The 25,532-nt window shown below is 40.1% G+C and overlaps 1 protein-coding gene across 9 annotated transcripts in view; it reads left to right on the top strand.

Moving 5' to 3' along the window:
- FUT8 (fucosyltransferase 8) overlaps positions 1-25,532 on the top strand; it is a 247,885-nt gene that overhangs the window by 90,743 nt on the left and 131,610 nt on the right. For 5 of the 9 annotated variants that reach the window (XM_039538157.1, XM_039538164.1, XM_039538165.1 and 2 more), the window contains one exon: positions 576-666. The gene's annotated coding sequence lies outside the window, so the exon portion shown is untranslated. Of the gene's footprint in view, positions 1-575; positions 667-15,597; positions 15,670-25,221; positions 25,325-25,532 lie in introns of all 9 variants that reach the window. The other 4 variants (XM_039538161.1, XM_039538160.1, XM_039538166.1 and 1 more) reach the window with 2 other exon arrangements.

Here is a 25,532-nt window from a genome sequence, read left to right as displayed (position 1 = left end):
ATGAGGGATGGATAAGGGGGATAATGCAGAGTGTTGTGATCCAAAACAGTAGTGTTACAGGCATTACAAGCCCTCTGTGTGGGTGCACCCACTAGATAGATACATCAAAAGTTAGATATTTTAATTTACTAAACTTGATTTTTTTGGTAGATTAATGTTGACAGCATTTTATCTAGGAAATATATAAATGTGTGTTCCCAGTCAAGAGCATCTTATATTTTTTTGAGATCACCTTAGGGTGGTTTCTGAGATGTTAAAATTTATTAATGAACCTATTCTCAGATATTGTCTTTCTAGTATATTTGTAACATGTATTGTCAGAATAATCTTTTTGATGTATTAGTTCTTCAATATTTAAGTGCTTTCTGTTATTTGATGCCATTTTGGCAATATACATGTTGAACAAAATCTAGTAGAGTTGAAGACAGTGGATATATCATTTTTTACTTCAACAATATACCATGTTGTATTTTTACATTTGCACTTTGGGCTGTGGCAGGTGCTTGCTGTACTACAGAATAAAATGCTGTCATTGAAATTATGACTAATTTGTTTGTTTGGGTTTTTTTGAGCAGTTAATTTCACCGACTGCTGGATCAGAGGAAACAGTTATTTCCCTAGAAGCCCATCATACAACTGTTCCTATTTCCTACTGTCATGGAGAAGGTAAGTTGTTTTTCAGATTTATTGATTACTGTTCATATCTGACATCTGGAAATTGAAACTGAATGAGTTGTGATTCTTCAAGTGATTGTTCATATATAGATAGATGGATATAGATATTCCATAGTTGATAAGTGCATGCCCAGTGCACTCAAGATAGAGACTTTAATCAGCAATACCAGTTGGGGCAGCGCTTGCACCCTGCATGTCATTGTGCTTCCAGCTGAGGGCCAAAAGGATCAGGCCATCACAACTACCCTCAGTTCCTTCTCACTGCCTATGGCTATGAGTCTGAGCTCTCCTCTTTTATCACGCATGCCCTCTATAGTCCTAGTAAATACATTTTAAATAGGCAATTATTTAGTTAGCAGTAGTTTCGTTTAGTATTTTTTTGTGTAGTTTCTATTTTTTTCCTGTTGAACAATATTTCTTTCCCGCCGAGAAGTACTTGGTATCATTTCGCTCACCATGATAAACCGTAAGTCCTTGGGATTCAAAAATTACCCATCCTGGGAAGCTGTCATGCTGCTCACTGATGGTCATATAAGATGTTTGATCTGCCTTAAGGAAGCACACATCCCTAATAGGTATGACATTTGCAGACCATTTTAGATCTGCAAGATAAATTCACATTTTTAAAGAGAACTTATCAAGAAAGAAAGGCCTTTCATTTTTTATTTATACCCAAAAAAAAGGGTAATTCATAATTAATTTTTCTTACCAATTTCCACCAGAAATTTGGACCACTCAGGTACCTGAAAATACTCATTATATTAAGAAAATCCAATGCATTAAAGTAGGTAGATTTGTTTGTGTTAGTGGTTAGTTAATCTAAGTGTATATGTGAAGCTGTCTGTTATAGTAAGGTAATACAGTGTTGAGTCCTAAATAAAGATGTGCTGAAGGTTAGCAAGCTGCCATCTCCTCCTTCCAGAGCAGAGAGTCGGGTCAGAAGTACTCCTACTTTTCTTTATTTTTTTGCCTTTTTTTTTTTTTACTGTCCTTCTATTCCCGATATTTACCCAGAAAACTGAAATTAATTTTTTGCAGTGAAAATTCCTCGAAAATTTTAAGCATAAAAACCAAACCAAAACAAAAATGAAGAGCCTTGTTCAGGTATTCATGAGGATAGACTCAACTCTTGAGATCCCAGCCAAGGAAGTTCAGGACAGGCCACATAAATTGCTACACATCTTACATATGTCAGTACCTGGACACCTCGCCCTCCTCATCATGCGGTTAACTTAAAAAAAAAAAATCAAGATTAAAAAAATTAATCGCTCTGTTAAACAATAGAATACCAGTTGAAATTTATTAAATATTTTTGGATGTTTTTCTACATTTTCAAATATATTCATTTTGATTACAACACAGAAAACAAAGTGTACAATGCTCACTTTATATTTTTATTACAAATGTTTGCACTGTAAAAATGATAAAAGAAATAGTATTTTTCAATTCACCTCATACAAGTACTGTAGTGCAATCTCTTTATTGTGAAAGTGTAACTTACAAATGTAGATTTTTTTGTTGTATTGTTTTGTTTTTGAGTGTAGTTATGTAGAACTTAAGAGCCTACAAGTCCACTCAGTCCTACTTTGTTCAGCCAATTGCTAAGACAAACAAGTGTATTTACATTTACGGGAGAAACTGCTGCCTGCTTATTATTTATAATGTCACCAGAAAGTGAGAACAGGCGTTCGTTTGGCACTTTTATAGCTGGCGTTGCAGGATATTTACGTGCCAGATTCGCTAAAGATTCATATGTCCCTTCATGCTTCAATCACCATTCCAGTGGACATGCGTCCATGCTGATGATGGGTTCTGTTCGATAATGATCCAAAGCAGAGCGGACCGACACATGTTCATTTTCATCATCTGAGTCAGATGCCAGCAATAGAAAGTTGATTTTCTTTTTTGGTGGTTCGGGTTCTGTAGTTTCCGCATCAGAGTGTTGCTCTTTTAAGACTTCTAAAAGCATGTTCTACACCTCGTCCCTCTCAGATTTTGGATGGCACTTCAGATTCTTAAACCTTGGGTCAAGTGCTGTAGCTATTTTTAGAAATCTCACTTTGGTACCTTCTTTGCATTTTGTCAAATCTGCTGTGAAAGTGTTCTTAAAATGAACATGTGCTGGGTCATCAGTCGAGCCTGCTATAACATGAAATATATGGCAGAATGCAGGTAAAACAGAGAAGGGGACATACATGAGTGGACTTGTAGACACTAAAGTTTTACATTGTTTTATTTTTGAATGCAGTTTTTTTGTACATAATTCTACATTTTTTAAGTTGAACTTTCATGATAAAGAGATTGCACTACAGTAATTATATTAGGTGAATTGAAAAGTACAAATTTTGTTTTTTTTACAGTGCAACCATTTGAAATAAAAATAATATAAAGTGAGCACTGGATACTTCATATTCTGTGTTGTAATTGAAATCAATATATTTGAAAATGTAGAAAACATCCAAAAATATTTAAATAAATAGTATTCCATTATTGTTTAACTGTGTGATTAATTTTTTTAATTGCTTGACAGCCCTTGTTAGTCCCCGTTAAAATGTTATGGCAGACACCAGTATCGGTGACACCCTCATCAAAACATGGAGACCGATGTTACCAGGTCTGAGGCAGCAGGGTGTTCAGAGGAGTTCAAATACATTGTAGCTGAAGGTCAGCTGTTGGCTAGAACATCACTCGGCCACCCAGATGCAGCTGATACAATGTTTAGGTCAATGGCAAAGTCTGTCACAATGTGTGAATGATCCTGGCTCCTCTTCCTAGAGAATTGCAGATAGTTATTGAGGATTTGCAATTTGAGGGTTGTAATTAAGACTTTCTTAATTTTAATGTATTCAGTTAGATTTCTGCATGCTTTATTATGAAAACCTTAGTTTTATAATAAAACCATAGTTTACATGACTACTCTGTATAATAAAACAGAACTATGTAACCGTTTAAGTGTTAACTCTTGGTGGAGGTTTTAAATAGCCCCAAACAGAAGAATGCATTTGCTGCATGTTGTCTTGTATGTTCTGAAGTTTTATGGATTTTTTGTTTAGTTGCAAAATAATGTGCATTCATCCAAAACTGGGTTTTAAATGTCAAGCATGTAGTATAACTTCCATGGCGCATAAAATTAGTACTGATATTAGCTGAAACAAATCTAAGTTTGGCTTTTTTGAGCAGTGGTCTCTGTAAGTGCTCCACTTTAGGTGTGCATGAGCCCGTGTTCTTCTGATGAGAGATTTTTGGTAGTAATGTCTGTGTGGTTTGCATCTGCATATCCCTGTGCTACTGCCTCCCTTGTTGCCTTCACCTGCAGTTAGAGATGGCGCGTTCTGGTGTCTGTTTAGTTTCAAGCTTAGTTAGCCCACTTGTTTTTAATCGTTTTATTATACTTAAATGTATTTTATTTATTGTTTTTATTAATTCCACACACATGCTTAGTGCTTTTGGGGTTCCCTCCCCCTTTGCTGTTTTCAGGGTCAGGACCTCCTCCCCTCTCCCACTTTGGCCTCTCTGTGTGTGCAGCCTCTCTCTTTGTATGCCCCAAACCCCAGGCTTTAAACCCTGCCAGGCCTATAATAATTATTTTCCTCTCAGTGATGGATATTTTAGCTGCAACCACTGTGTCAGATAGTCCCACAGTTTCAGCTCCAATGAGCAGAGTCCAGGGGACAACTTCAAAGCTCTTTTAAGAAGAAAAGAACTAGATCCCATGATAGAGAACCTAAAAGAAGGGAAAAGTAGCTGCAAATGTCAGGAAGCAAGGAGACTTCATGTCCCGGTATAGATACTGCTGATACTTCTACCTCCTCCAGTACTGAGATCCCCCCACATCAGTGAAGACCTCCAGCATGTCGCACACTGAGAAATCTCTTGGCAAACAGCCTCATTTGGTACCAACGTTGGTACTCTCCTTGCAGTCCTCCAAACACAGACTTCTTGAAGAAATAGCCTTTGACCCAGGCACGTGCTTCAGTATATCATGGACATAAGGACTGTATGGATCCAGCTGTACCAGCCTCAGTACTGTCAGGTGCATTGCAATCACTCAGTGTCCTATTTCAGTAGTACTGATTAGATTCCCCTCTCAAGTAGACTGTGTCAGAAAAACTTAAATCTCCTCTACTGAGAAGGATCAAGAGGGATTTTCTGCTGGTTCCAATGTACCCTTCATTGCTGCCGCAACCTCAGATGAAGGCACTTCTGCCAGTACTAACTCAACCACCAATACAACACAGCCACTGGTACCAACACTTCTGCCCCCCTCACTAGAAACAGGGAAAAACATCCTGAACTCAGAAATCTCCATCCAAGATTCAATTACCTTTCTGTTTGAACCTCCCTCTCCTGAAATGTATCCTAAGGCAGAGACCCCAGATACCAGTTGACAACTGATCCAACAACCGTCATAGTAGGAGCACCTTGGGGCCCCTCTCCATTCCTTTGTTGTCTTTAAGGGCTTTAGGCATGTTGTTGGGCCTTCTGTAATCCTTGGGTCCTGTACAGAGGCCTGTAAGAGGATCCCCCAAGAGTTTCAACCACTGGTACCCCAGAAGCCCCTTCTTAAAAGGACCCTTCAGAAGAACAAGAGCTGAGAGTACATATAGACATGACCTAAAACAGGAAGAGAAAAAGTTAAGAATTACTTAGACAAGTTAGAAGTGTTCAAGTCATCAAGGCCTGATGAAATACATCCTAGAATACTTAAGGAACTGGCTGAAGAGATCTCTGAGCCATTAGCAATTATCTTTGAGAACTTGTGGAGGACAGGCAAGATTCCAGAGGACTGTAAAAAGGCAAGTATAGTACCTATCACAAAAAGGGCAATAAGGGCAAGCCATGAAATTATAGACCAGGCAGCTTAACTTCGGTACCCAGAAAGATAGTGGAGCAAATAAATAATACATTTGTAAGCACTTAGAAGAAAGTGAAGTGGTAAGTAAGAGTCAATGTGCATTTGTCAAGAACAAATCATGTCAAATCAACCTAATACCCTTCTTTGACAGGATAACAATCTTGAGGATAGCGGGGAAGCAGTACGTATGTTATATCTCAACTTTAGTAAGGCTTTTGAAACTGTCTCCCATGACCTTCTCATAAACAAACTATCGAAAAATATCCTAGATACATCTACTATAAGGAGGGTGTACAACTGGTTGGAAAACTGTACTCAGAGAGTAGTTATCAATGGTTCACAGTCAAGCTGGAAGGGCACATTGAGTGGGGTCCTTCAGGGATTTGTCCTGGGGCCGATTCTATTCAACATCTTCATAAATGTTTGGGTAATGGCATATAGAGAGCACTTGTAAAGTTTGCGGATGATACCAAGTTGGGAAGAATTGCAAGTGATTTGGAGGTCAAGATTAGAATTCGAAATTATGTTGACAAACCGGAGAAATGGTCTGAAATAAATAGGATAAAATTCAATAAAGACAAATGTAAAGCATTACACTTACGAAGGAATAATCAACTGCACAAATACAAAATGGAAAATGATTAACTTGAAGGAGTACTGCACAAAAGAATCTGGGGGGTAGTAGTGGATCAGAAATGAAATATGAGTGAACAATGTAATACTGTTATGCACAAAAAAGATTAACATCATTCTAGAATGTATTAGCACGAGTGTTGTAACCAAGACACAAGAAGTAAGTCTTCCACTCTACTCAGCTCTGATAAGGCCTCAGTTGGAGTATTGTGTTCAGTTTTGGGCACAACACTTTGAGAAAGATATGGACAAATTAGAGAAAGTCAAGAGGAGAGCAACTAAAATGATTAAAGGTCTAGAAAACATCACCCATGAGGAAAGATTGAAAAAACTGGGTTTGCTTAGTCTGAAGAAGAGAAGACTGAGGGGGAGCATGATAACAATCTTAAAGTATGTAAAAAGTTGCTCCCCTTAACCTCTGAGGACAGGACAAGAATTACGGGCTTAAATTGTCACCCGTAGCGGGAGAGTTAAGTTAGACGTTAGAAAAAACTTCCTAACTGTAAGGATAATTAAGCACCGAAACAAATTGCCTAGGAAGGTTGTGGAATCTCAGTCATTGGATGTTTTTAAGAACAGATTAGACAAACACCTGTCAGGGATGGTCTAGATAATAGTACTGCCTCAATGCAGGGGACAGGACTAGATGATCTATCAAGGTTCCTTCCAGTCCTATGTTTCTATGAGTGAAAAAGAGAAACTAGTATCCTCATTTGACAGAGGGGGCACTGAAGCATAGAGAGAGCTGGGATTTCACCAAATCAAAGCCAAGCTTTCAAGCACTTAGCATGGACAACTGGGTCTGGATCTTCCAAAGAGCTCTGCTCCCATTTAGGCATGTAAAATAAGGACCAGGTTTTCAAACGTGGTCAGCATGCAGCAGCTCTGCCTGTGACATTTATGGGCAGATTTTCAAAAGCCCAGCACACAACATGCTGAACTCCTCTGAAGATTTGTCCCCATTTGTGAGTGCTGAGCATTTTTTAATTTCTTTCCTTAAGTGGCTTGCCCAAGGTATTCTAGGAAATCCATGGTATAATTGCATAATTGAATCTCTCTCTTCTCAGTCCCAGTCCAGTTCCTTCACAGCAAAACCATCGTTCCACTCTCATGTAAAGATTTTTTGATGAAATAATGTTTTGGGGATTTTGCTGATGTTACAGTAGTTTCAGGATCCACATTTTACATTTTTGACAATTTAGAAAAGCCATTATTTTACTTGACTAGGCACCTGCGGAGACCTGGCAGCTGCACCATAAGCACTATGGCCTCAAACACAGGCATCTCTGTTGCAGAGGATCTGGGAGTTGTGGAGGATCATAACCTCCACGTGAGTCAACAATGCGATGCGGTTGCAAAAAAAGCAAATGCAATTTTAGGTTGCATTAACAGAGGCCTAGCATGCAAGTCATCGGAGGTGATAGTACCGCTCTACTTAGCACTGGTGAGGCCTCAGCTGAAGTACTGTATTCAATTTTGGTCACCAATGTATCAAAAGGATCCAGAAGTGGGTGACAAAGATAATAAAAGGGATGGAATGCAAGCCTATGAGCAAAAGCTGAAGGAACTGGGTATGTGTAGTTTGGAAAAGGGGATGTGTGTGTGGGGGGGACAACGACATGATGATGATCTTCAAATACTTGAAAGGCAGTCATAAAAAAGATGAAGAAAAGTTAGGGTTGCTAACCCTCCAGGATTGGCCTGGAGTCTCCATGAATGAAAGATTAATCTTTAATTAAAGATTATGTTGTGTGATGAGACCTCCAGGAATATGTCCAACTAAAATTGGCAACCCTAAGAAAAAGTTCTCTCTCTTGCCACAAAGTGGGCAGGACAAGAGGCAATGGCTTGAAACTGCAGCATAGCAGATTTAGATTAAATCTCAGGAAAAGCTTCATAACTGTAAGAACAGTAGGGCAATGGAACAGACTGCCTTGGGAGGTTGTGGAAGCTCCTGCACTGGAGGTTTTCAAAAGGAGGCTGGATAGCAATCTGTTTTTGATAGTTTAGACCCAATAAATCCTGCATCTTGACAGGGAGTTAGACTAGAAGACCCTTGTGGTCCCATCTAACCCTGTGGTTCTGTGATTCTACCAGATGACAATCTAAGTTGTTTATAAAGTCCTCCCCCTGTTTGTAGCACACCAGAGGTTCTTGTTCACTGACCCTTCCTGTGGTAGGTGCTCCTGTGACACTTCCCTTTTTTAAGCTCCACCCCTCCAGGCAGAGCAAGCCTCAGAGGTTCACCTTAGGGCTGAATAAGCCCAGAAGAGCTTGTTAGTCTGTCCTCCACCAGAGTGAGGGTGTGCCCCATCACACCTCAGCCAGTTGACCCTTTATATTCGCTCTGTTGGGGACCATAGGATCCCTACACTAGACACCCTGGATCCATCCAGGAATCCCACCATACCTCCCTCATGCAACACCTACTGGTTCCATTGGCGTGTGAGGCAGGAGTGATTGAATTGGATCCACAGGTACTGATGGATGTTTCATCATCCTCATCTGGTCTTAACAAGAAGACTGAGTCTCTACACTCATTGAAAGTCTTTAGACCAATTCTCTGCTGTCTCAGCATTTAAATCTTGGTTCCAAAACCACCATAAACAGGTGTACAAGCCGAGACTGCCTCCCCAACCATCATACTGCCAGCGATCATTCCAGCCACCATGCAAATGTCAGAGTGTACAAAGGCCTAGATATACAGCTGCCTTTACCACAACTACAACTATCCAGCCCCATCCACTATCCAGGAGTGTTTTCCTGGGATGATCAAGAACCGCCTACTCCTATTGATGCCATCGTCTACTACCCCCTCAACCTTTGTCTGCCCCAGCCTTTTTGCCCATAATTGGGGGGACAATCACAACAGACAGGTGGGTACTATTAATCATCCACTTTGGCTATTCTATAAAATTCTCAGCCTCTCTTCAGGGACTGCTCTAGCTTGGAGAGTCTTTGTCAAGGGGCAGATTCTCTCCTCCAACAAAGAGTCATAGAACAAGTGCCAAATCAGCACCAAAAGAGAGAGTTCCACTTTCCATATTTCATAGTCCCCAAGAAAAATAGAGGATTGAGACCCATTTTTGACCTTCAGCAATTAAATGTTTTTCTTTGCAAATCAAAATTCCGAATGGTTATGTTGGCATCAAGGATCCCCTCCCTACAGGAGGGAATTTGGTTCATGGCTCTTGACATGCAAGATGTTTATATTCTTGTGGATATTCATCTGTCCCACAGAAGGTTCTTCAGGTTTATGGTAGGACAATAACATTATCCGTTCAAAGTACTCCCATTCAGCCTAGCTACAGCACCCAGGATCTTCACGAAGGTTTTCTCAGGAGTGAGGGCCCAGATGAGATTTCAGGGCCATACAAGTTTTCCATATCTCGATGACTGGCTCCTAATGGGTTGTTCCAGTCAGTGACTCTATCCTTACTCCATCTTCTGGCAGCTTTGGAGGCCAGGGTGCATATCAACCTACTAGAGCTGAGAGAACACAGTCCAGCTTTCAATGCATTTCTCTCACTTATTCAATCCCCCTGTGTCCAAATAATGTCAGACAGCATGATGACTGTATGACCTGGTGTGCCCTCACTGGAAATGCTAAGGTCAGGGCAGGCTGCAAAATGGAGAGCAGATACTCCCAAGACTAGTGGGTAACACTGATTAAACTCCCCAGTCAGTCCCTCTGGAACACATCCACAGCTTGGATGGGTCATTCAGTCCTTTGTTCAGAGCTTCGTTTGTAGAAAGGTTACTCCAGAAGTAAGAAGCAAGAATGAATACAAAAAGCAGAAGATGCAGCCGCCTTTCATAGTCTTTTGCTATGCAGCTTGATTTCCTTTGTTCCAAACCCAAGCTGCCCAGCACATGGCCTGGAAGCCTTAGAGTTCTGTCCATAGGCATGTCCCTGCATGCCTTGATGAGTCAAAAGGTGTATCCTTTGCCTTCTCTCGATGGGTCAGTTGTATAGCTGAGGGTCCTGAATGGGCCATCAAGCAGGCTGGCAGTGCTGATGCCAAACTGTTTGAGGGTGTCACCCGGAAGCATACTACAAATTTTGAAATATAGACATACATATATATCTATAGCCCATAATACAAAGGTGTTACAAACTCATAAACAATATTGTATTTGGCAAATTATAACATTTGGCTTAAACAGCTACTTAAGGACAGTCCTAGTGTGAGAGAATCCTTTTGGTGATGTAGAGCTGGGATAGCAACCTTCTACATCCTGCCTCTTGACTCCTGGAATAAGGTGTGTGTTGGTGGTAAGGACGAAATGCTACTTTGCTTTTGTATTCTCAGATGGCACATACAAGCCCTGAGTCTATAAGTAGGTGGCAGAGTTTAGAGCAGCTTCATTAAGAACTGGGCCAGTGTAGAACCAGCACCAGGATCAGGAAGTTGCAAATAAAGCTATGCCCTGTGCATACTGGGCAAAGATGGGAACCTGGAAATTCTTTAGTCATGCAGTCTGATATGATACCTGTAGCCACTGTTCATAGTGTTTGATCAACGTGTATGTTTATTTTGGGCTATGCCTCAATTATAGGTGAGGAGAGAGTATAAAATATATGTATCATTCAGTATATGATCTTACTTTATAGATCACTGAACATAGCCCAAATTAACAGCATGCACAGAGCAGTAAAGAAATATATGTAAGTGTCAAAAAAGAAATAGAAGAGGAAATATGCTTTCTTTACCTGTTTTTAAAAGAGCTAACAACGGTCTTTGAAATATTGTTCATTAATTAAAAATGCTTGAATGTCATTCGAGTCTTGAACATTAGCAGGAGAGAGAAAAGAAGACTTGGTAAGTTTTTTTATTTAAAAAGAACAAAGAGTCTGATGTCAGTAACAGTTAAGTATTAGACTTATTAATAAGCTATACATGGTGTTACCCCTTTTGCTCTGAGTGATTAGTCAATGTTCATGGACTTGCAGGTTGCTTCCATTAGGAAGAGAAATTATGATGTGATGGAGTTACAAACTTATTTGATCCAATCCTGAAAATTCACAAAGAATGTACTTAAAGTCCCGTTTCCTTGAACACAGCATGAATCAAACAGGAGGCAGTTTCTTTGCTCACAAGTCCAAGCCTTTCTAGTCAGCACACTACCCATAAAGCTCTCTTGGCTTTGTCTTAGGGCTACATTACCAGTGCTTCTCTTGCAGGCTGTTCATGGCTCATTGTCTCCACAGACACACATACACAGCTCCACCAAATCACATCAACCCCTATTTGCATTCAGCCCCCAGGAAAACCCTTCCTCTCACTTAGCGCATCTTCCGACGGGCCTATGTTTCAGATGGTGGCTCCAATTGTTTTGGCTATCTTACTCCAGAAAAGAGCTTAGCGAGTTCTTGCCTCTATCCAGAATGAAGGACAGCTATCACACTTACCAGCTTCAACCAGGTTTCACTCAACTTCCATCATAACAATAAACACAAAAAAGGAAACAAGCTTGGTGTATTGGATAGTTGAGGATTTGTATTGGGATTATGGAACCGTTCATTTTAAATCAGGGATTTGAAATTAGCCCAGAGTGGAGCAATGTGTTAATTTCTGATGACTCAGTGTGATCTTAGAATCTGGTTAAAAATGTTTACATCATGATCACCACCTTTTTGTTGGTATTCTTTGCAGAGGTTCAAGTTACGGAGACTGAACTATCCTCTTGCCCCAAGAGGGTGTTTCCCTTTTGTGCAGAGGTGATGCACGTTGGTTAGGAAGTACAGAAACAAATTGCCTGTTGCTGTCCATACTACTGTCTGTTCAGTGGATAAACAGACAACTTCAGTTTGTCATCTTTCACCAGCACTAAATTACTATTATTTTTGTTTTAAGGAAAGAACATTGCTAATCAGGAAATAGCTTAACTTTAATACAAACTTTTGGATTTGTCTACATTTTATGTTGGAGTAGTACCAGCTTGCAACCATACCAGCTTGGCTGTGATCCCATCAGATCTTACCCACTGAATCAGGTCTGATTAGGTCTTTAGCAGGGTGGGAGATCTCCAAGTACTACAGGAAACAGTGATGGCAATAGAATAATTAGCCCTTCTTCCTCTGAGCCAATACTAAACCATTTTCCTAGTGTGATTTGAGTAGAGTTCTGCATGCTGCATAGGATAAGTCCCAAATTCATAGTTTCTTCCCAGGTTCAATCATGGAGAGGTACAAATACATATCATTCTATACTCAGTGTATATTGTATAAGTACAATCTAATGCTAAATAACACAGCCTTTCAATAGTTAATGGGCCAGTTTTAAATTGGGGAGTAGTTTGTGGGGGTCCTGCTGGGGATCACAGTACAGATCTATGATTTTCTGTATATTCATTAATCTGAAGGACAGTTTGTATTGAGTAAATTCACATTTCAAACCAAACTCAAAAGGATAACGAAGCCCACCGAGAAATAATCAAAATTGTAGAACAATTTTGTAAATTTAGCAAGATGGGTAGATGTAATTGAGATATGATATCAAAAATAGAAGACAATACACCTAGCAAGAAATAATAATAAGCAGAGATATGAAATGAGACTACTATGGAAACAACTATAAAGCAAATACCTGAATGTTTTAGTGGATAAAAAACTGGATATCAATTCACAATACAGCATAATTACAAATGAAACATGCCCTCGTGGTATACACATAGAAGGGATTTTTTTTATAAGAGAGCAGAAGGAGTAATTTTGCTGTAATTAAGAGTGCATGTGGATCACTGCACATAATTTTAGCTATTTCATTATAAAAAAGGTAGGGAAGTGATAATACAAGGGTACCTAAAATGATACAGCAACTAGGGAAGCAAATTTACGAAGACAGCTGAGGGAACTCAATTTGGATAGCCATGGAATAAGGAAATTAATAAAGGATATAATAAAACTGTACAAATATTTGAACAGTATTAATTAAAGGGAGTTGAATGGACTGTATTCTCTTGCTAAGGGACAAAAATGAAAATAAAAATCAGGTTAGATACGGAATAGTAAAAAAAATAGAGCAGTTGTGGATACTGGGCTCTTGAGCTCGTTGTCAACAATTTTCTGAGATGTTCAAAGCTAATTTAGATGAATTCTCAGTGGAATTAGTGTAGAGGAAGATTCTACTTAGTGCTAGGATTGGGGAATGGTAATCTGAAAGATCTTTGCTAGCTCCACCTTTTGTGTTGGTATGGAAAACAATGCTTTATCTTGTGGAACAGACTGTATGCTTAAAAATCCAGGTTCTTTGTGTGCTAAGATCTGTAAAACCTTTTCAGCTTTCAGTAGCAATATAAAGAAGAATCAGCATAATTAGCTCTTTTGTATCTGAGAGAGTGTGATGTTAAGCTAGATACATTTTTCAGACTTCAGACAATTCATAGATTGTGTATTATTTATTAGAAGCACTGTGACTCCACTGGATCTGTCACAAATATCTCCTGGGTGAAATAAATAGGTTGTACAATAAATATATATTGTAAAATGGTCTTAAAATATCCTGTGCTATGATTACATACAAACGTTTATACTAGGTCAGGCCAATGGTCTATCTAGCTCAGTATCCTGTCTTCTAACAGTGGCCAGTGCCAGATGCTTCTGGGGTAATGAACAGAACAGGGCAATTATGAAGTGATACATCCCCCATCATCCAATCAGAGCTTCTGGCACTCTGAGGTTTAAGGACAACCGGAGCAGGGAGTTTCATCCCCGACCTTCTTGGCTAATAGCCATTGATGGACCTATCCTCCAGGAATTTATCTAATTCTTTTTTTTAAACCACTTGAGCTTTTGGCCTTCACAACATCCCTTGGCAACAAGTTCCACAGGTTGACAGTGTTGTGTGAAGAAGTACTTCCTTATGATTGTTTTACACCTGCTGCCTATTAATTTCGTTGGGCGAACCCTGCTTCTTGTGTTGTGTGAAGTGGTAGATAACACTTGGCTATTCATGTACTCCACGTCATTCATGATTTTTATCAATCTCTATCGTATCTCCCGCCCCGCCTTTAGTTGTCTGTTCTCTAAGCTGAACAGTCCTAGTCTTTTTAATCTCTTTTCATATGGAAGCTGTTCCATACCCTTAATCATTTTTGTTGCTGTTCTCTGCACCTTTTCCAATTCTAATATTTTTTGAGATGGGGTGACCCGAACTGCACTCAGCATCCAAGGTGTAGCTTGGATACCATACTATGCTTTTATATAGTAGCATTAAGATATTTTCTATTTTATTATCTATCCCTTTCCTAATGGTTCCTAACATTCTGTTAGCTTTTTTTGACTGCTGCTGCACATTGAGTGGATGTTTTCTGAGAACTATCCACACTGACTGCAAGATCTTTCTTTAATGGTAACAACTAATTTGGAACCCATCATTTTATGTGGGATTATTTTCTCGAATGTACATTACACTCTCAAATACTGAATTTTATCTGCCATTTTGTTGCTCAGTCACTCAGTTTTGTGAGATCCCTTTGTAACTTTTGGCAGTCGGCTTTGGACTTAACTGGCTTGAGTAATTTAGTATAATCTTGTTGATGATTTATATAGTCAGTTGATAGACCACACTTTGGTTCTTTGTTTCATGATTAAATATACTGAAGAGACCAAATAACCAATGTCAGTGAGGTTTGTTAATATGGTACAGGAGAAAGGTTCTATATGGTACTAATCTCTGAAGAGCAGTCCCATGCAGTGATGTTATATTCACTTTACGCAGAAGGTTTGCTCCCCAAATTACACATTTTGGCTGGTATTATTTTTATGGTTTTACAAGTTAGGTATTTTTTACATCACTAAAATCCAACCCATGAGTTTGTTCCAGTTCCCTAACTTGTTCTGTTCCTTCCTTATCTTTGTTATGGATGCTAGCATTCCAGGTACTGATCTTTGAAGATATTTCCCTAGATTGTACTAAGACAATGTATGTATGTATCTTGATTTTGACAAGTTTCCTATCTGCTTGTGCCAAATGCTTACTTCAGCAAATACAAGGTGTTATGGGGTATTTAGCATAAGTGAACAGGTTTAGGGTATAGGCCAGTTTAGGCTATATCACTGTTACAATATTTGTGCTTAATGTAGAGGTCCCCAAAGGGTGGGGTATGCCACTTTAGGGGTGTGTGGAGGAACATCTGGGGCGGGGGGAGCGTGCATGGTGGGACTGGTGCCAACCCCCATGGGGGCAGGGAGGGAGCACCACCCAGCCCCTCCCCGCTCCTCCCTGAGCTCTGCTGCAGTCCTGCCCCCAGCCACATCCCTGGCATGGCTCCACTCCCAGCCCTGCCCCAGCCTCAGCAGCAGGGCTGGCCTTACCATGAGGTGAACTGAGGCGGCTGCCTCAGGTGCCAGACTCTGGGGGTCACCACTAGGACCCAGAGTGTAGAAAATTGTGTCTGCTGCTGGTGCATATGTATTCTCTCTGCTCTAGATGCACAGAGATGGAGGAGTGCTGTACTAGAGGAAGGACGGCACGAGACATAACAGGCAAGCAGGAGAAAAGGTGAGAGGAAATAACAGAAAGCAGCAGGAGCTGCAGGGAGAGAGAGGAGGAGCCTCTTATGTACCTCTCTCTCTAGCACCCCCAGGAGCCTGGACTGATTAACACCAGCTTCTCAGGGAGCTTCCTGTTTCCTACTGCTTCCCTGAATCCACTTGAGGAGAACAGGCAGTCAACTGAAGTAACAGGAGCCAGTTAGACCCTTAAGATGCTGATATCTTCCCTCACTCAGGCCCTGCTACCAGCCTGCTTATTTGTCCCCTTCAATTGAGTGTTGAGAGCCACTATAGCTGGCACAGAACAGCAGTCATGAGTGAAAGAAGAAAATGCCCCTCTGGGACAGCATTCAGAAAAAGAAAGTAAGTAAAGGAAGCTTTTCTATCTAAGCAGGAAGGAGCTCTCCTGAGATATATAGACACAAATGTTCACAGTGACCCTTCCAGCCCCAGTGAGACGTGAATGGTGAGGAGATGCCTGATCTTCCAGTTAGTCAGAGTGCAGGTGACCAGGCAGCTATTGCAGCATCCATATCTCCATCTCAAATGGATGTAACCATGCACATTCCTGGAGAAAAGTGTAGATCAGAGAAGAGAGTGGTGGAGGTGCAAGAAACAGCTGCTGCTGAGTTTAGTTCCTTAAGTCTAGATGATCCAGGACTGTGGACGCACTTGAGCAGTAGCCTGAGGGACTTCCTTGTACTGCATGAGTCGCAGCAAGTGAAAAACTTCATGTTCCCCAAAGACAATGAAAATAGAAGTTTCCACAGGAACAAAGGACTGGAAAAATCTGGCTAGAAATCTGGCATGCCATGAGAAGGCATCAAATCACCAGAGAGCATTCCATAGGTGCAAAGAGCTTGAGATGAGACTAAGGTTAAAGGCCACCGTAGATGATCAGCATCAAGAGAAGATTGCATCAGAGTCTCTTTACTGGCAAAATGTTCTGAAAAGGCTCATTGCCATTGTGAGAATGCTTGCTACCCAAAACCTAGCACTGCGTCGCACTTCAGATCAGCTGTATGTGCCGAACAATTCCTTAAAATTGTGGAGCTGATGGCTGAGTTTGATGCTGTACTCCAGGAGCATCTAGGAAGAGTCACCACCCAAGAAACGTACACACACCACTACCTTGGAAAAACAATTCAAAATGAGATCATACAGTTACTGGCAACAAAAGTCAAACAGAAGATTGTGGCAGATCTGAAGTCAGCAAGATATTACTCTGTTATTCTGGACTGCACACCTGACATTGGCCATATGGTACAAATGACTTTAATGGTGCGTTTTGTAACAGCAACTGAGCCTAGTGAAAATGTCCCTGCAGTGGTAATGGTCAGAGAGCATTTTCTAGAATTTGTCATTGTCATTGATGATGCTACAGGAGCTGGTCTGAGAATTGTGCTTCTTAAAAAGCTGGAAGAGATGGGAATTAGATAGCTGACATGAGAGGTCAGGGCTACGATAATGGTGCCAACATGAGAGGAAAGAACAAAGGAGTGCAGACACGGATCCGAGAGTTAAACCCTTGAGTTTTTTTGTTTGTTTTTGTCCCATGCAGTTCTTATTCATTGAACTTGATGGTCAGTGATGCAGCATCAGCTTCTAGTGAGGCTGCTGAATTTTTTAATGTACACCTCTACCCTGATATAATTCGGTCCAATATAATGCGAATTCGGATATAACATGGTAAAGCAGTGCTCTGGGGGATGGGGCTGCTTTACCTAGTTATATCCGAATTCATGTTACCACAAGTGGTTCCTCTGTGCCCACCCATTACCTGCTGCAGCCCTCCCCAGGGTTCACCTCCACTCCACCTCTTCCCGCGAGCATGCTGCAGCTCCACTTCTCCTCCCTCCCAGGCTTGCTGCGCCAATCAGCTGTTCAGGGAGGAGGCGGAGGCAGAGCAGAGGTGAGCTGGGGCGGGGAGCAGTTCCTCTCCCTACCCTGATATAACGTGTCCTCACCTATAACATGGTGAGATTTTTTTTGGCTCCCGAGGACTGCGTTATATTGGGGTAGAGGTGTAATTCAAAGCATCTAAATATTTTGCTCTGCATCAACTAATGGCAAATTTTGAAGCAACATCTGGGAACATCCTTTCTGACACTGAGACCACTGAGTGCCCCACGATGGGAAAGTTGAGTGGAGGTGATAAAGCCTATCAAACACCAGATTGGGAAGATAGATTATGCCATAGTTGCCATTATGGAGGTTAATGCTATGACAGGAACTGTTCGTGGGAGAACAGTAGCAGAGGGAAATGGAATCCCCAGAAACATACATAACTTCAAATTTCTGTGTGGCTTAGTGTCATGGCATGACATACTCTTTGAAATAAATGTTGTAAGCAAGAGACTCCTAGGTGTTGACCTTGATATATCTGGAGCAATGGAACAACTGGACAAAGCAAAGTCTTACCAGTCAGATGAGGGATTTCAAAACATGCCGAAGAGTGCACAGAAGTTGGCAGAGGAACTTCACACTGAAGCTATTTTCCCACCCATTCAAAAATACAGGAGTCACCGCAGAAGACATTTTGATTACGAGGCACAGGATAATCCCATAAGAGACCCCAAACAACAATTCAAAGTTGAGTTCTTTAACCAGGTGCTAGATTGTGCAATACAGTCAGTTGAAGAATGTTTCATGCAGCTCAAAGAACACAGCTGTTGTATATTCCAAAACTTCTCACTATACTTGAAGAAGACCTACACCAGCAATGCAGGGCACTAGAGACAACGTTGACACACGATGTTATGTGCGATATTGATATGAGTGATTTCGGTAATGAACTGAAAGCCCTTTCAAGATGCATTTCAGCAGGATCCAACTCCAAAGGCTGTTCTGGAATATATGTGCACAAATAAGATGACCACTCTCTTTCCAAATGCTTTTGTTACTCTGCGCATACTTCTAACACTTCCTGTAACAGTTGCCAGTGGAGAACGCAGCTTCTCCAAGCTGAAGTTAATAAAAATACATCCATGCTCCACAATGACACAGGAGAGGCTGGTCGACCTTGCAACCATCTCAATAGAGCATGAGCTGGCCCAGACTGTGGACCTTCAGCAGGAAGCAGTTCAAATCTTTGCAACCAAGAAGGCACGGAAAGCACCACTTTGATTATTCAAACAGATAAAAATGCCAGTGTTTACTATGCAAACAAGAAAAGTTACATTTGCTGTTCAGGTGTTTGAAAGTTAAGTGTTAACTTAAAATGCCTTTTTCAAAAATTTAAAGTGTCAGTTCTCCTTTATTGGGGTAGGTAGCAGAGCAGTACCATGAGAGGAGTAGAACAGGAAGAAGGCAGAATTGAGACCTTTCAAAGTTTTGGCTCAAGTGAGCAGGTATGGGCGCGTCATTTGAGCTCCCCACCTCAGGTGCCAAAATGTTGTGGGCCGGCGCTGCTCAGCAGCAGGCTGTTGCTCCATTCCCACCCTGGGGCCAAGGCTGGGGGCAAGTCCAGAAGCAGAGCCACACCTGGCTGTGGGCCCACCCCCACTGCAGCCCAGCTGCAGCTTCAATTCTTCCCCCGCCCCTGGCTGTGGCCCTGCTCCCAGATCCACTCGCAGCTGCAGCCACCGCCTCGGCCCCCTTACCCCTGTCCATGTCCCGTCCCCCACCCTGGAGTCATGGCTCCACTCCTGGCCCCAGCTCCTGGGGCACAGGCAGGGGGATGGGGAGGCACAACCCTCAAAAGTTTGGGGACTGCTGGCTTAATGCATACGAAAATATACGTGTGTGTGTGTGTGTGTAGTGTGGATAATACATATTAATATGATACATATTTATATGCTAGGCAACATATATTAATCAGCAGTCTGCAAATTTTGCCACCTCACTGTTTACCCCTTTTTCCAGATCAATTATGAATATGTTTAACAGCACAGATCCCAGTACAGATCCTTGGGGGACACTGCTATATACCTCTTTCCATTGTGAAAAATGACCATTTATTCCTACCTCTTGTTTCCCATCTTTTACCCAGTTACTGATCCATGGGAGGGCCTTCGCTCTTATCCCATGACTGCTTAGTTTGTGCAAGAGTTTTTGATGTAGGGTCTGAAAGTTCAAGTACCCTATATCCACTGGATCCCCCTTTGATCACATGCTTGTTGACCCCCTCATAGAATTCTAATAGATTGGTGAGGCAAGATTTCTCTTTACAAAGGAATTTTGCTAGTCCAATGAGCATATGGGTAATTAACACTTATTTATAGCCTGGAACTGGTTTTCAAAGAGGTTATTTAATCACTATCACAAACCAAAACATGATACCATACTCTAATTTTTTTTTTTAAATGGGCTTTAAAAATCTTATTTGTGATTTTTTTCAGCTGGTGATTTCATCAAAAATATTTAGAGTCCATTATTTAATGTTTCTTATTTCTTTTTGTCTATTGCTGGCTCAGGGCCTCCCTTTCTCCTTCTGGTTGCTGTTTTTACTTGATCTTGCAATGATTTATGCAGGTGTTTAACTTTAAACCCTAAGTAGCCTCTAGTGAAAATAGTGGGATAACTCACATTCGTGAGTGAACATGTATGTAAATCTTTGCAGGATTGGGGCCATAGAATCTCCCATTTGTGACATCCTTACCATCCATTCAGTGATCTACTAGCTGGATTAGTTTCATTTTGCATTTAAATATTCAGGAGCATTAAGCAGCTATGTAGAAAAAATTGTGCTTGTACTTGGAAATACATAACTATCAATACTTGGTTACTGTGTTATGGAACTGGAGATTTTGATTTTCTAAGGGCTGTTCAAAGGAGATTTGCTCATGAAAGTGCTGAGTTTACAAGATCAAACCTCAGTGTGAACTGATCCCAAAAGGTAGTGATCACAAGAACGTTGACTTAAACATCTGTAACTCCCATTTGAGGTAACAACTCTGAGGCCAGTAATCAGAATCCTGAAGATGGTGATGCACTGGTTAAATGTTTGTACTGCCTTTACACAGAAGATAATATGAATGGAACACATGCCTCAGATAGTGTTTTGCTTTTGTTTAAAACATTTTTGCTGTTAAGAAGCATGTTATCTCTGAGAACTACAAAACTAAGGATCTCTGGTATCTTCTAGACCAGGGGTCGGCAACCTTTCGGAAGTGGTGTGCCGAGTTTTCATTTATTCACTCTAATTTAAGGTTCTGCGTGCCAGTAATACATTTTAATGTTTTTAGAAGGTCTCTTTCTATAAGTCTATAATATATAACTAAACTATTGTTGTATGTAAAGTAAATAAGGTTTTTACAATGTTTAAGAAGCTTCATTTAAAATTAAATTAAAATGCAGAGCCCCCTGGATTGGTGGTCAGGCCCCGGGCAGTGTGAGTGCCACTGAAAATCAGCTCGCGTGCCACCTTCGGCACCCGTGCCATAGGTTGCCTACCTCTGTTCTAGACTGAGCACTGAGTCCCATTGGGTAGATAGAAAGATTAACCTAAATAATCTCTACAGAAGCCCCTAGAACCTCATAAAATTGGGTCCCTAATCCATAAACTATTGGAACTCATTTACAAAACTTTTCTTAAACATTACATGAATATATTGTCTCGTGCTATAGAATTAGAATTTATAATCCCTATTCCATGGTGAGATAACTTTGAGCTCTAATGTATCTTAATTAAAACTATCTTTACATTGCTTTTTTCCTCAAAAAGCATTTTCTCAAAAATATCTGATTTAAATAAAAAAATCCGATTTTTATTTTTTTGTATAAAAATCATTGTTTTTTATCCAACCTGGTTTATTGCTCTAATGTATAGTAGCTTTCAGTTTGAGGTATGTGGTTTCCTGGATGATGAATCCAAGGAGATCCTGAATGGGGTCCTATCATAATTTTTATGTAAATGTTCTGTCTTCTCTTTAATAGTGTCTAAATTAAATTTGTGCCACTAACTACTTTTTTTGTTCTCCACATGTAGCAGTATGTAAATCATTATTTGAGCTTCTTTTTCTGCAATATTAGTTGCCACTCAATGGACAAATTATAGTAAAGGTAGTGTACTTCTAATGAATGATAATAGCAGATACTTTTCAGTGTTTTTCTGCTTCATTAAATGTTACTGCATATCCTATGCTGATTTTTTTTTAACAGGTCTTAAAACAGTCAAGATCAAGTTAAACCTTTAAAATGATGGCTTAAATATAGATAAAATTTGTTTTCAATTACAAATTTGCTTTTAACAATATTCTATCCATTATTTTACAGTACAGTTATTTTGAACCTAAAAACGTTTCTTAGTTTTTCTCATTAGTTTAAAAACATTTTGTAATAACCAAAATAATTTACAAGGATGGACAGGAAGTCTTCATAAGTGTCTTTATCTTCTTTGAGATATGAAGTATCATGTGCTACCAAACCTGTCACAGGTCTCTTGTGTCTCCAATAAAGGGCTCCAGGGAAGATTTCACAGTTGGGTACTGGGTCAATCTGTTTTCAAAGGATTTATGCAACTAGGTTCTTGGGCATTTTCTGCAGCTTAGTTATGTTAAGTGTTTTTATTCATAGGTTGGGAGATGTGAAGTTTTGGCAGCTGGGTAGTAGACTGGACATTTTGTCCTTTTTTGTTTGTTTTTTGTTAAAGCCTAGAAAAGTTTCTGCTGTTGAAAAGGGATTTGGAAATGTTCCTCACTAAGAAAGGAGGAGACTTTTTGGCAGCTACCAAGGAGGAGATTTGGTAGGTCGGTCATTTGTCAGGTGAAAATAAAACTTTTGAGCGTCATGTAGACTGTTTTGTTTTTCCTTTTCTGTTAAAAGTGAAAAGGAGATGAAGGTATGTAGTCTATCATTACACCTAGTTAATGAGGTGTGTGTGTATAAAAGGTAATAATTGGAGATATACCAATCTCCTAGAACTGGAAGGGACCTCGAAAGGTCATCGAGTCCAGCCCCCTGCCTTCACTAGCAGGACCAATTTTTGCCCCCGATCCCTAAGTGGCCCCCTCAAGGATTGAACTCACAACCCTGGGTTTAGCAGGCCAGTGCTCAAACCACTGAACTATCCCTCCCCCCTATCTAGGTGTCTTAAATAAGGTTTACTTCACTGGACGTTTCCTTGTTTTTCAAATATTGCATTTGGTGGTTTTACACTCAAGCAACTCTGATGTAAAGCTATAAAGTTTTTGCTGAGCTTTCTTTTCAATAGAGGCCATAGGATGTAGAGGGAAGAAGGGACTGGGTAGGTGAGGGAAAAGGGGGAGTAAAGTGTGGGTATGTGTATATTTAGAGAGAGAGAGCTCTCTTGTGCGCTCCCTCTGGAATGCTCCAGTACCTTGTTGTATCATTCTTTTGGGAGCGGGAAATATTTGCCATTTGTGACTTGGTGTGTGAAGTCCAAGAAAGTAATATGAAGAAATCCCTGAATTATTGTTAACTTCATTAATTTTGACTGCACAGCTGGAAACATAAGGAGAGGCAACTCTTCAATTTCCAGTATGATCTGTCAATTATCGTTTCCACAGTTTTGGGGTATCAGTGTTTGAACTGTTCCATGGTCTCCTGAAGGAATGCCCCCTCAGATCTCAGGCCTCTAGCTGTCACCTCTCTGTGCAGGGATTCAGGCCCCTCTTGACCAGGGGTTTAGTCTTGCAGCCGCCTTGCACTTCACAGCGTTTGTCCTAGCAAGTCTGACTCAAGTCCAGCCCCTGCACTTTGTGTTCTCTCCAAAGGCTATGTATGCCAGTGGTTAGTTGTAACCAAGCAGCTCTTCCAAAGCAGAGTAAATGTTTTTAAGGACAAAAGTATACAGAGGGAACATATAAAACAATAAAAGGATCTAAACACATATTTAAGTTTACCAGAGACCCCCCTCGTCAATCCTTAAGGGACTTGCGAATAGGTTTCAGAGTCTTTCATACTACTGTCTAAGGATTTGCCTCTCTTGGTTATCAGGTTGTGTTAGATTGTAGCCAAAGAAGCACCCCCTTCAGTCAGTTCAAGCTCAACTTTTAAACCCCAAATCCCCATCTTTGTTTCCAGGCTTCCTGAAAGAGGTAAAACCAGTTGTTACCCTTGTTCTCCCGGGGATAAGTCTTCAAAGGCTGGCCATCTGCATAATCAGCCTTGGGACTTTGCATTAATTGTCTCCTAATGATTCCAGATTCAACAGGGACCTCACCCACTGAGCCAGAAACACAAACACATAAAAAACTTATTGATACAAATGTCTGTGAATATTTTATGGGTACCTATTATCTGGCCCATCTTGATATAATAGTCGTTGAAGCTTTTCATGCTTTCAAGAGCTGGCTCAAATATACAGATAATATTCATAAAATTAATGCAAGAGTCTCAAGATATGCCTGTGTTTGTCATATCTTTCACAGTCAGCATTTACTCCTTGATCAGTGTTGCTGCACAGACCTCATTTTGAGAGACCCATTGGATTACATTACATGAATAGCAGTTGCAATTTGGAGATATGATGGACACAAAAGAAATGGCAATTTCTTCTTTGAAGTTGTCTTTGCTTTACCACTTGTGGATAGAGCCCTGGTGGGAGCTGCAGAACTGGCTTGATAATAGAGCTGGTAGGAAACCAAAATTTTCATTCCAAATTGGAATGAAAAGCCAGAATTTTCTGTGAAATGAAAACTCTGAGATGAAAGTTTGTTTTTTTTAACTTTAATGTTTTGTTTTGGTGATGTCAAAATATTATTGAACATGGCATATCAAATATAATATTACTATTTTAATATAAAATTTAAAATGAAATCAAAACAATACAGTAGAAACAGAACATTTTTATCTTCTCATAATATTTTGACCTTACAAAAATGAGATAAAACCATTGAAATGATTTTCAGTCAGCTCTGTTGAATATCCATTGGTGTGGTGTTTGAATAGCTTCATATGAGGACGATGTCACTGCCCTACTCCTATGTAAGGAAATGCAGCACCTCCCACCCAACTGCCTCAGTATCTTTGTTGCAGTTTAGAGAGCTAATGGAACTTGTCTGTAAGGTCTTCGAGCTAGTTAATTTAATTCTAGTTTGTTCTTCTGGTAGTTGTTAATGGTTTAGTTAATATAGGTTAGTTTCAAATAGGTTATTTCCTTACTTTTGCTGTTATCTGAAAAATAAACTGATATATTACTGTACAGCTTTAAATATTTTTGGTCAATATAGCTATTTTATAGATTTTTATCTCATGCTTTTTAGCTGTTTTATATAAACTGTTTATTAAAATGAGCATTCTCTTTATGAATGGAATTGTCTAAACCATATGGCAATAGGGCATTACAGTTTCTGTAAAGCTTGCTAATTATATCACCTGAAAATGTGGCAAGCCTTTTCTGTTTAAAAAAAAACAACAACCCAAATCAAATCAAAACAAAAAATAACAAAAATTTTTTACCAAATGATATTTCTTATTGTTTCCATACTGCCACAAAAGAATTTGGTTTTTACTTCAGTACTTTGAATGGATTTTATGTGTGTGGAAACAAAGATATTAGACCTTGGTTTAATAAACCTTCTCATTAAAATTAAGATACAGTCAGTGTTCTTATAGAAATATTGTATCATTAACTGTTCTCTCTCTTGCACTCCAGTAGCTAGGTGATAGGCATAGCATGAAATCCAGACTCCATTAAAGTCAGCGGCAAAACTCCTATTGATTTCAGTGAGGCAAAGATTTCATCATAGGTGTTTCAGGTATTTGGAAGAAGTTTTTTTTTATAAATACCAAGAATCGATAAGAATTAGAGCTGTCTAAGGCCATATCTACACTTACTGGGGATCAACACTGCTGTGATTGATGCAGTGGGGGTTCGATTTAGCAGGTCTAGTGAAGACCTGCTAAATCGACTGCAGAGTACTCCACCGGAACGAGAAGATTAAGGTAAGTCGATGGGAGAGTGTC

Source organism: Mauremys reevesii, linkage group 4, assembly GCF_016161935.1.
Source record: "Mauremys reevesii isolate NIE-2019 linkage group 4, ASM1616193v1, whole genome shotgun sequence".
Lineage (NCBI taxonomy): Eukaryota > Metazoa > Chordata > Testudines > Geoemydidae > Mauremys > Mauremys reevesii.
Note: the sequence above shows the minus strand (reverse complement) of the source record. Positions and strands in the feature narration are given on the sequence as shown.